The 12312-nt window shown below is 41.2% G+C and overlaps 1 long non-coding RNA gene across 2 annotated transcripts in view; it reads right to left on the bottom strand.

The window, feature by feature from the left end:
- The window catches only part of LOC117229376 (uncharacterized), a 57521-nt gene extending 50086 nt beyond the window's left edge, over positions 1-7435 (bottom strand). For both annotated transcript variants that reach the window (XR_013037128.1, XR_013037129.1), the window contains exons 1-3: positions 4636-7435; positions 4170-4277; positions 131-4091 (exon numbers count right to left, since the gene is read on the bottom strand). This is a non-coding gene — a long non-coding RNA (uncharacterized LOC117229376). The remainder of the gene's footprint in view (positions 1-130; positions 4092-4169; positions 4278-4635) is intronic.
- Positions 7436-12312: the final 4877 nt, after the last annotated feature.

Below are 12312 nucleotides of genomic sequence, written 5' to 3'. Positions count from 1 at the left end.
TACATAGGTTTGTTTATCTCGAGGATTATATGAAATCTATGAAAGTATGGTTAAAATTTTAGTAACAGATAATTAATCCATAAATGATGTGAAATTATTTATTTACATAGTGATAAAATGTAATAATTACCCCTCTATGTATTCTGCCTGTAGCAGACTAAGATAAGCTTCTCATTTGTTGCCAATCACTTTTCCACAAGTAAAACGTCGCACCGGTATGATCATTTTTTGCCACCAGAGGGATATACATACAGTAATGGGTACTATTCCATCTGCGCACGATATAGAATTCTTTTTTGCTCTGATTGGTCAACTATTCACTGCTGAAACAAGATCCACTGCGGATTGGATGCGCAGTAAGCTTAGGAAGTTAGAAAAGCGTACTAAAGTAGGTCTCATTACCACTACATAATGTAGCGATAAGCTCCAGACGCGATTATCAGTCATTAATTAAGTGATCAGTGTTTGGTGACAGTGCAGTGTAAGTGAACTTCGTAAATAACCATACCAGAGGTTCATCCGACAGTATCCCTCACATGTTGCGGTCATCGACCTGGGATCAGCTGTACGTTGTACGAGGTCAGTGCCCTTCGACATCGTGAGCCACAATTTCAGCCAGCAAATATTTCCTCAACTAAATGGATGAGTTTCTTATCGATAATATTTTTCATATTTCTCTAATAAACAAATCCTTTACGTCCCTTAACGCGATTATTTATTATTAAATTAGCTTTGCGAATAATTCGTTGAATTCTGTTTGGACATGGAATTATTTAAATTAAAATATCATTTACGAACTTCGTTAATCTTCACTGTACACCTTGCATAAAAATTTCATATGGTACACGTAAGGTGTCATGCACACCAGAAAATTAAAACGGCTGTCACGGTTAAACTACATATTATTTCGGGTCCGAAAAATTAGTAAATATTCTTCAGACATTCTAAAGTAAAGGTGAACAGCGTTCCTCTTAAAAATATCACTGTTACGTAGTAAAAAAAATCCGGAAAGTTCACGCTTCGTAACTTGTTCAATACTTCGAACGCTGCTCGAGTCCATCCCGACTTTCTGTCAAAGCCTCCTGTTGCGGGCTCTTGAACTTCGCACCGTCACCTCTCATTGGTCAGTGTTCTTCGTTAATAACTCGTAAACTAAGCCGCAGATTGCATTTTCGCAAAGGAAAAAGTTACTGCAAATGACCTCAGCTACCCCTCATTTTCGGCTGTTGAAGTAATTGTGGAACACCCTGTATACGGTACAGGGAACATCGTCCACTGTTTACCCTGGTATTTGGACCCGGGAATCAAACTTTATCGTTATGAGAACGTCGTGTGGGTTATTTTGGACCGTACGTTGATGAGGAAATTTCCGTGAGTCCAGGTAATTTCACCAAGGCTGGACAGTCCCGGAAATTCGCCGTGCGAAGCCCTTGCAATTAGCGCATTTGGGGGTAACCTCATAAGGTTTAGTATAATCTTTCGAAAGGTGAGGTCCAGCACATTTCACACATGTTGGGGACAGATTAGAGTTGGCGGAAGAATGGCCAAAAGCTTGACACCTATAGCACTGAGTGTGTTTGGTCCTGGACATAAATTTGTCCCAGTAAATTCTGGTCCTGAAGAGAAACTTAATTTTGAAAACATCCTGCACGGAGGTACCCATGGGGAAGTTAACACGGAAGGTGTTTATGTCTTTAATAAGGTAACAGGCTGTCGGAGTTAAACCCTGCGCTTGGATTTGCTGAGTAAGTTCCGCAGGAGTATAGTAGGGTAGCTCTTTTAAGATCATCGGTAAGGTTTTTTCGTTTTCAATGGAAAATGTTAAGTGTGGGATATTTTTGGTTTGCAATCCCGATTTAAGTTCTTTAAAATCCTCCATCGTGGTTAATTGTATTCGAACATTGTTTTTATTAAATTTAAGCGTGAAATTATTATTGCCAAATGAGCCTGTCAGTTCTTTCTCAAACCTGGCAAGCGGATACTTAAAGTTGTGTACATAAATCAGAGACGGTTTGTCCGATGTGTTGGCCGAGGTCGAGACTGATTTCCGAAGAATGTCATCGGAAACATTATTATTGCCAACATTTTTGCCCATGTTGTATTTACTGTCGAGCCGTGTACTTAAAGAGGACGCGGCGTTATTGATACCAACATTGTTTTGATCCGACAGTGAAAAACGGAAAATGGTTATGAACTGATATGTTTGAAAGAGCAGGAAAGTTAACATCGAAGACATTATCTTTAGTATTACCATGAGTTTTATGAGTAACTTTGTTCTGACTGTTACGCCCGGCTTGAAATTTGGAACTATTTTTAACTGGAGATTTCTTGCTGGTACCACCAGGAACCAAAGTTTTCGTGCTTTGACAGCAGGGTCATTGAGAAATGCGAATGGAAATTCAGTTTTAATTCTGTAGGGAATTTTGTGTCGATCATAAGTCCCTATGCTTTTTTTTATTACGTAAAAGTGATATTTTTAAGAAAAACGCTTTTCACCTCTACTTTAGAACGTCTGAAGAATATTTACTAATTCTTCGGACCCGAAATTATATGTAGTTTAACCGTGACAGCCGTTTTAATCTTCTGATGTGCATGACACCTCATGTGTACCATATGATATTTTTATGCAAGGTGTACATTGGAGATTAACAAAGTTCGTAAATAATATTTTAATTTAAATAATTCCGTATCCGAACAGAATTCAACGAATGATTCGCAAAGCTGATTTAATAATAAATAATCGCATTAAGGTACGTAAAGGATTTGCTTATTAGAGAAATATGAAAAATATTATCGATAAGGAACTCACCCATTTAGTTGAGGATGCATTTGCTGACTCGTACGCGCTGACCTCGTAAAACGAACAGCTGATCTCAGATCGATGACCGCAACATTCGAGGGATACTGTCGGAGGAACCTTTGGTATGGTTATTTGCGAAGTTCACTTACACTGCACTATCACCAAACAGTAATCACTTAATTAATCACTGATAATCCGAATCACTTGTGGATATTAAGAAAGATCACTGAGACTGGTTCGCGGATAATCGTTTATTCGACGCGTTCGTTCAGGAGTCGACATTTCATTGCCGAAAAGTTAAGGCCTTGACTGTGGGCCCTTGTTCGTCGTTCGATCGTCCGAGGAAATGACACCCGATACCATTTTCTTCGAACGGTCGTTAATTACGTTCTAAAAGCGCTGGGTACCGTCGGTGACAGCGGGTCGTCCGTAGTTTACATCTCTGCACATCTGGTTTATTTTATATGGCCGTACCCTACGCTTTTGGCCGTTGAAGGCCGGCGAAGGTTGTTGTATTGATTCAAGGACTTCACCCAATAAATCATGGACTCAGTCTCACATTCTTTACTTAACATGATTGGACACTACCCGCATGCATTTTCGGGATAAATTCCCACGATTCTGTTAACTATTTCTGCGGTCGAGTTTTGACGTGATTTGGATGGAGTGGAACGATATTTGATGAATCTTTGTCAGCTTCATTGTCAGAGATCTGAGTACAGCATGTCTGCTACGGCGATCGTCTCGGGGCGTTAGGGGGTACGAGGCAGACCTCGATTGACCCTGTGACTATGGTAGTCAGACTCAGTGTGATCTCAGCATGCATTCGAACTCCTCCTCCCTGAGACTATTTCCCTTATTTTGGGGGCCGAACAATTGGCCCAACTGGACCAATGACCCTTTTATGTACCCCATCTGGTCTGGGAGCCCTGCTCCTTCAAGTTTCCCCGCTGCCACATTGAGTTCGTCGGCTGATACCCCTACCTCTTCCTCTGACCAGGGGAGAGGCCACTGCTCCAACCGGACGTCAAGGTACCTTGCCAACCTTTGTCAATAACCTTAACAAACCTTACGATTGCATTAGGAAAAGTCCCATTAAGAAATAATAAAAAATAAAGAAGTTACACATTGCGTTATTATCTATCCTTCATTTGCTGTTATTTTCTGCGTTCAGTGCCGGAAGACAGTTGGAGACAATGTTGAGTCTTCTGACTACAGGGCGTCTCAGGTTGCCGATTGAGACAATATACAGTGGTCCACAAAAGTGTTCGTCGCTCCGCATGAACATCATCTGTAACATGCAAGTAAAAATTAATAACCTATCGAGACATTTAATAATACATAAATTCGCATAATTTCGTATACTTACCGGGTTGAAGTTGTGTTATCGTACGACCCGCAACTCCCCGTCGATCTTATAAATTATTCTATGCCAGTGGATTAACAGCACTATGGAGTTTATACAGGTGAAGGGAATCTAAAAATAATAACATTATAACTGAAATAATCAGCGAAGACGCACACAGAGTGTGCGACCCGACATTGTGTTGGGATTCTAGAGCTATTCTAATGATACGCGAACTAATTACTATTGGGTTTTTATATTCTATTTCTATGGCTTCTCAAATTGGCATACTTCTATTATAGTGGCTGTCCACTATTTCAGGCAACATACAATGCTGCTGTCTGCTGCCAAAATTTGTCGTCACTGTATACTTTAACTGATTTCACACCCTTTGGTGCCCACACACACAAGAGACAATATTGTTTATCTAATATATGTAGTTGTCCTAGTACTTCATAGAAAGAGTGATGCGTTTTGCGCAATGCAGTACCTGCATCATCCTCAAATATTCTTCGTATTAGTGGAATCTTTTTTTATCGCTTCTTCTGGGGATAAATTTCCTGCCGTCTCTTCGGGCATTTAATTCCCTCGAAATGTTATTTCGGCATCAATGAAGAGACCGGATTTGCGGATTTCAACACCTTTCAGCTTTGAAAGTTGTTCTCGATCAATATCCTCACACTACCGACGATATTCAATGACAGTCAAATCCAATACTTTTGGATACAGCAGTGACTTTACCAAATTTCCACAGTTCGTCTTTTTCATTCGCCGACAGACTTTGCCAAAGTTCAACGCTGTAAGTAGTTTCGATCGGTGTGTATGCCACTTTAGGCTCTTAATTTCTTCTACGTATTCTTTTCAATTTTGTTTCTATTAATCTGCCAATCGTGCAGCATCTCCATGTGTCTTTCTTTTTCCAAATTGATCCTTTGAGCGCTGAGTTGTGCGACGTTAAGCGTTTGCTGTGGGCTGCCCACTAAATACTACAAAGCACATGCTGGGCTGCCCTTTTATTACGACGAAACACTTTCTGGACTGACTGAAATTTTATTGCAAAATATGCTGATTGTAATTAAAATAATTTGAATAGTGACTGAAAAAACAACAAAACCATTTATTTCATTAAACAATATTATCATGAACAATATAAAAAGTATTAAATCATATCATTTAAATTGAAAATTTAATAATTTTGTGTCGTGCGATAAATTTCGAAGAAGGGTTCAATACATAAGCCAATGTTACACTTTCTGCATTCATGGCGCGAACCAATCCTTAGATTATGTTTAGCTCAAACAATATATCTTCGCCGTGAAGGACCTTCATTATTATTTTTTTTTAATTAAGCAGGATGCAGGGAATTGTCTCTCCGTTAACCGAAATGGAAGGTCGTCCGATTGAACTCTTCCTTCTTTAGCCTCTGCTCTGCATGGTGGACATTGCTGTAAAATATCTTTTATGAGAATTAGATGAAATTTTTCGGATGTTTAAGTTGTACTATTAACACTTTTGTGAAGAATATATGCATTATACATATACATATCTACATATCTGCAATAGCAAGAACTTAATTCCCGAGAACCAATACGGATTCAGAAATCGCCACTCCACGACTCACGCGATCAATCTTGCCCTAAGTAACGGTTCCTGCGTGGGAGCCTGTCTAGTTGATCTTGAGAAAGCCTTTGATACAGTTTGGATAGACGGATTAATTTATAAATTAAAACGTAAAGAATTTCCCCTCATCCTAATCAAGTTAATAAAAAACATGATCACAGATAGATCCTTTAGAGTATGTTTATCAAACAACATTTTTTCATGACCATTCAAAATACCGAATGGCCTCCAACAAGGCACCATAAATTCATCGATATTGTTTAATATATTCACGAGCGACGTCTTAAATCTATTTGGCCCGAATCGAACGAAATGCTCCATGATAGTCCTCCAAAACGCAATGGACAGTATCTTTACGTATTATAAATCCTGGAAATTAAAGGTAAATACGGATAAATGCGAGACTGTATTGTTCAGGCCCACTCTCAAAGGAGCAATGTGTTACCAGCTGAAAAATCTCAAATTCTTCCATCTCATAGGCAACCGACAAACTGGGGCAAAAATCCCACACAAGGAAACAGTAAAATATTTAGGCCTAACTATAAACAATAGATTTTTATTAAACAATCACCCGCAAATACAGCTTCAAAAAGCGAGAAAAGCCTTTGGTGCATGCGCGAGGTTATTCCACTCCCGCACACTTACCAAAAAAGCAAAACTAATCTGCTACCAACTCCTAATCAGACCCATCATAACATACGGTTGCGAGATATGGTACAACATCGCCGCCTCCATAATGGAAGAAATATGCATTTTCGAAAGGCCGATGCCTAAGAGCTTGCCTCGGGCTTTACAAATCGGCCCACTCAAACTACACAAGAAACATAAGCAACGAAACCATATACAATAAAGCTAACATTAATAGAATCGATAATTTCATAGTTAAAATAACACGAAACTATTTTGCCAACACAAAACAAGTCACAAACAATAGCTTAATATTCTCTACAGCGCACCCAGACGACAATTACATGGTAAAAACCCTGACAACAGGTTTCATACCTCCAGTAGCATTCGTATACCTGGACAAATTAGGATACATACAAAACAGAAGTGGGGTTCCGGTACTGTACCATATCCTGCGCCGCAGAGGAAACAAACGCATCGGACACACACCACAGGAGCATGATCAAATTACACTTGAATTAGGATACCGATATAGCGCAGCTATCCCGAATAAAGATCGCCTAGAAATTACAAAATTAGACTATAAGAAATACTGGTGGTTAGCCGATAGATTTTAAGACACTGTAGTTATCTGTAAAGTGAGCAAGTTCATCTGTTATTGTAGCTATTGAACTGCCACTTATCACCGCTACCAAAGAGTCAGGTGTAATTTTTAAGGGAAACGATGATCTTGACGATAGTTCCTAAGATAATAAAAAAAACCGGGGGAAATCTCGTTTTATACCTCTCAATGTTTCCCTCAACATTTCGTTTTAATTTAAAGACACATTTACATGTGATAATGTTCTTATCCTTTTTTTTTATTTAACGTGGAGGAAATCTGCTCGCCAGACACCCCCGCTCCGCTCGGGGAAGCGGGGCTTGGGTAGTGTGGGGTTTGATCCACTAAACCTGCACGGCGACCTAAGGACGCTCTGAACCACATCTGGCCATTCAAACCACATTTGGGAGCCATGCGAACTCTTGTAGAACACTACCGCGGCTCCCCCTCGCCAGGGCCGGCCATCAAGATGGTAGCGATGGCCGACCGCGTCCCGGGGGGAGATAAATCCTCCCCCCTTCAAAAAAAAAAAGAATGGTGCCAACAGCACGTGGTGTTCCCAGGCGATCACCCATCCAAGTACTAAACACGCTCAACGCTGTTTAACTTCGATGATCGGACGAGAATCGGTACTTTGCAACGTTTGTTTATTTGTTTGTAAAGTGTTTATTTAAAGGGTTTATACAATTTAACAATTAATACTATAACTAAAAATAAACAAAAAGTTTTTAATAACATTGGTATATCTCTCTTATAAGTACTAATGTATATATACACATATTAGTGGTAAACCGTTATTGCGTTTGTCACGAGGAGTGGTGACAGCCTATCCCTCGTAATGTTCTGCTTACATTAATGCACGGTTCACAGCCGTAAGTGTTTGGTCTTTGGGCTCTTGTTCCCGAAAACGGCCTTAGCAAAAATAGGAACTTTCGTTAATGGTCCTTAATTCTAAGTTTTAAATCTAGGTCTTAAATTTAAGATTTGTACATATATACAGTGACAGGGGGCGTGGGATGTTTTAAATGCAATAAGATGATGATGTTATTTACAAATGATTTAGATGATATGGGTGAAGATTTGAGTGAAATGGAATATGAAGTGGTCAGGAGAGGGGGGCGGGGGTCGAGGAACGCTCGTGTATAATTGATTTAACGTCTAATACAGTTCTTAGAAGCTAGCTTTGGGATCGACGACCTTCATGTCGGAGTTATACGTAGTTCTTTGGCAATGTGTGAGACAGCAGTTCAGTAACATGAACGTGCTCTTGTTTTAGGTATCCTGAGTAAAAGCCTTGAGTCTTTTACTTATATTTAACTTAAATTTTATATAAGGTTGATAAAATATTAATTTATGCGCTACGATGGCCTTAATCTATCGCTTAGCCACCAGTATCTCTTATAATCTATATTCTGAATCTCTAGGCGGTCCCCCCCTTTGTGATACCGCTGTGCTATATCGATATAGGTGTGGAGAAGGTTGATTATGCTCATGGGGACTGAAGGATACGCACTTTCTTCCTCTGTGGCGTGGGATATGGTAGAATATTGGTACTGCGTCTTTGTTCTGTAGGTATCCGTGTTTGTCTAAAAATATGAATGCTTCCGGGGGAATAAAACCTGTTGTTAATGACGTCATGATGTAATTGTCGTCTGGGTATGCTATCGGAAAAACTAGACTATTGTTTCTGACGTTTGCTACGTTGTGAAAGTAGTTTTGTACTAATTTAATTATAAAATTGTCAATTCTGTTGATACTAGCTTTGTTGTATATGGTTTCGTTGCTTATGTTTCTTGTGTAGTTTGAGTGGGCCGTTTTGTAAAGCCCGAGGCAAGCTCTGAGGCATCGTCTTTTAAAAACTCGTATTGTTTCCATTATGGAGGCGGCGATGTTGAACCATACCTCGCAGCCGTACGTTATGATGGGTCTGATTAGTAGTTGGTAACAGATTAGTTTTGCTTTTTTTTGGTAAGTGTGCGGGAGTGGAATAACCTCGCGCATGTACCAAAGGCTTTTCTCGCTTTTTGAAGCTGTATTTGCGGGTGATTGTTTAATAAAAATCTATTGTCTATAGTTAGGCCTAAATATTTTACTGTTTTCTTGTGCGGGATTTTGGCCCCAGTTTGTCGGTTGCCTATGAGATGGAAGGATTTGTAATTTTTCAGCTGGTAACACATTGCTCCTTTGAGTGTGGGCCTGAACAATATAGTCTCGCATTTATCCGTATTTACCTTTAATTTCCAGAATTTATAATACGTAAAGATACTGTCGATTGCGTTTTGGAGGACTTCTTGCACCTTTTCAGGTTTTTCCCCTGCGTGATATACTATCAGGTCGTCTGCGTAAGCTATCATGGAGCATTTCGTTCGGTCCGGGCCAAATAGGTTTAAGACGTCGCTCGTGAATATATTAAACAATATCGGTGAATTTATGGTGCCTTGTTGGAGGCCATTCGGTATTTTGAATGGCCGTGAAAAAATGTTGTTTGATAAACATACTCTAAAGGATCTATCTGTGATCATGTTTTTTTTATTAACTTTATTAGGATGAGGGGAAATTCTTTACGTTTTAATTTGTAAATTAATCCGTCTATCCAAACTGTGTCAAAGGCTTTCTCAAGATCAACTAGACAGGCTCCCACGCAGAAACCGTTACTCAGGGCAAAATTGACATCTGAGGACAATTTGTTGATCGCGTGAATCGTGGAGTGGCGATTTCTGAATCCGTATTGGTTCTCGGGGATTAAGTTCTTGCTATTGCAGATATGTAGAATTCTATCGTTGATAACGCGTTCATAGACTTTTCCTATATTTGGTAGTAAGCTAATTGGGCGATAGCTATCCGGTGAAGAAGGGTCCTTGCCTTTTTTAACAATAGGAATGGTTTGTTAAACAGTATTGTGTATACCCGTATAATATTGTTTGGGAGCTGTTTTAATATGAAGTTTGGGATTTTGTCATTCCCAGCTGATTTTTTATTGTTAAGTTTTGTTGAATTTGCTTTTGACTTCAGGAAAATTTGTGAAGTATGTTAGCATAGTATCTGGTTGTGAGGGGGATAATGCCGAATTTGTTTCGGAGAAGAAGCCTACGGTATTAGGGATCGTGTTAGCTATTTCGTCTGCTAATTTTTCTGATTCAGAGTTTATTAGGTTTCTGAAGCTCAGGTGGCTTAGATGATCGTTTTGATTGCTCGCCATGACGTACTGTGCTGCTAGAATGTTGGACTTGTGAACGTTTTCTCGAATGATAAGAAAATCGTTATCATCTTTTTCGAGAAGGCCTTGGTTTATGCTTGCGAGGTTTAACAAGTCTACTTTATCTTGTTGCAGCATTCTCTTCGGTCCTTTGGGCTGCGGGAGGCATAGCTAAGCGGCGGCACTGCTGGGTCCCGGACGGTGCTGGTTGTCGACCGTACTTGCGACCGAAGCTTGGCTGCCTCTTCTGGACGTAGGCACCTTTGTCCACGTGTTTTCCTCGTTTGCTTCCGTCTCGTGGTCCTCAGGGGCGCTTTCTATTTTCTTCCTTTTCTTCTCTGCCCCGGCCGCCTCCTCCTGGGCTGCTGGAGTCGGCAGAACGAATCTTTCCAATTGTTTTGTTAGTTTTTCCACCAACATAGTTAGGTTTTTGTTTTGTTCTATTAATTGTTCATATGTCAGCTTTTCTGCTTTTTTATCGTTTTGTTTTTGAATTTTTTTGTCGTTATTGGTCTTCATGTTTGGGTTTGTTGTGGCATTACCTTTCCTAATTTTCCGTGCGAGAATTGTCGGCGACGGGTTTAGTCTTTTTGACTGTTTTGTTCTTATTATGATATCTTTAATTTGTTGTCTTAATATTATGTTATTCACTTCCGAGTGTTCCTGATTGTTTACTAGTTTTGCGATTGCATCCCTTCTAGCCGTGAGGCCGTATGGGGCATGTGCACATTTCACTTCATGCTCATTTGTTTGCGTAACCCCTGTCGGGGGTACTTTGCAACGTGATATGGCCGTTGGCGGAAATAATGTTCTTATCCTTCGACCTGGCTACAATCTCCCACGTATTGTTGTCTTTTAGTGAAGCGATTTCCTCATCCACGGCCTGTTTCCAGTTATTTCGTCCTCACCGGCCACGGAAACTTCCAGGCGCGCCTACGCGCGTACGGAGTTTCCGACGGTGAGGAGTGCGCGTGTGGTCACGGACCGGACACGGTCGATCACTTCCTCCTCGACTGTCCCAATTTCGACCCGCAAAGAGAAGCCCTCCGCGAGGTAGTACCAGCCGGAGACTGGAAATGGCCGGAAGCGGCACAACACTTCGTGTCGTCTCCAGAGGCTTTCCAGGACTTCTCCGACTTCTGTAGGGAAGCCCTTTGGCTAAAGGGCTTCATGTAGGAAACCCCGGTCACCTGTACTCCCCAGGAACCGGAAGGGGACGACTCACGTCCCCATCAACGACAACCCCAAACCCCCACCCATCCCTCCCAACTCCCATCCTTCCTCCTAGGTCTTCGCTTAGTGGACGCGAGGCGTCGCGTCACGAGTTCGCCTCCCCGTGGTTCCCCGTGGGCGCTAGCGAAAGGAGGGTAAAACCAGAATTTCGCTAGCGGCTAAAGAACTCGTCCATTGCAAACGGCTCAATGGCACGTGCGGATTTTTCCTTGGCCCCTCTCCTTGACAGTGGTTGGACTGGAGGTAGATGGCCGCTTAGCTGTGTATGCCCGTAAGGGCGAGGAAACATATCCGCGTCACCCTCGCGGTGACCGGATTCACACTAGATGTTTCCAGTTATTTGCCCCCTAGTCTGACACGCTGTACAATTGCTGTCGTGTGGCACTTTGGGGGCAAAGTAAACCACAAAACTCCTTACACGGACGCGGAGTTAAGACTGGGTCTTCCGTACCCGGCCTAATGACCGATAAGAGAAGGCGTTGGTTTACCCACGTTCGGACCCCTCGTAGGTGTTCCGTCGGGGGGTGGGTACTAAATTTCTTGTGTATGCCAGACCTGGCGAGGAAACATATCTGCGCCACTTTCGCGGTGGCCAGATTTGCAATAAATGTTTCCAGTTATTCTTATTAAAACCTGATAGTGCCTGATTCTTGTTCCGTAGTTCACTATCTGTGTTTACAACCATATGTGTAACTACATACCGATCTGGTAGAACCCCTCTATTTGACCTTTCAGACCATCTATATGGTCCAGGATTTGCTTCCTCATCCACCGATTCTATCCTACAATCAGGGTCTAGCATTATGGAAAGAATCACTTTCGTCCGTGCATGATTCTTCTTGTGATGTATCTTCAGCTGCAGCATTTTCAATGATGTTTTGATCAGTGTC

This window comes from Megalopta genalis, chromosome 1 (assembly GCF_051020955.1).
Source record: "Megalopta genalis isolate 19385.01 chromosome 1, iyMegGena1_principal, whole genome shotgun sequence".
Classification (NCBI taxonomy): domain Eukaryota; kingdom Metazoa; phylum Arthropoda; class Insecta; order Hymenoptera; family Halictidae; genus Megalopta; species Megalopta genalis.
Note: the sequence above shows the minus strand (reverse complement) of the source record. Positions and strands in the feature narration are given on the sequence as shown.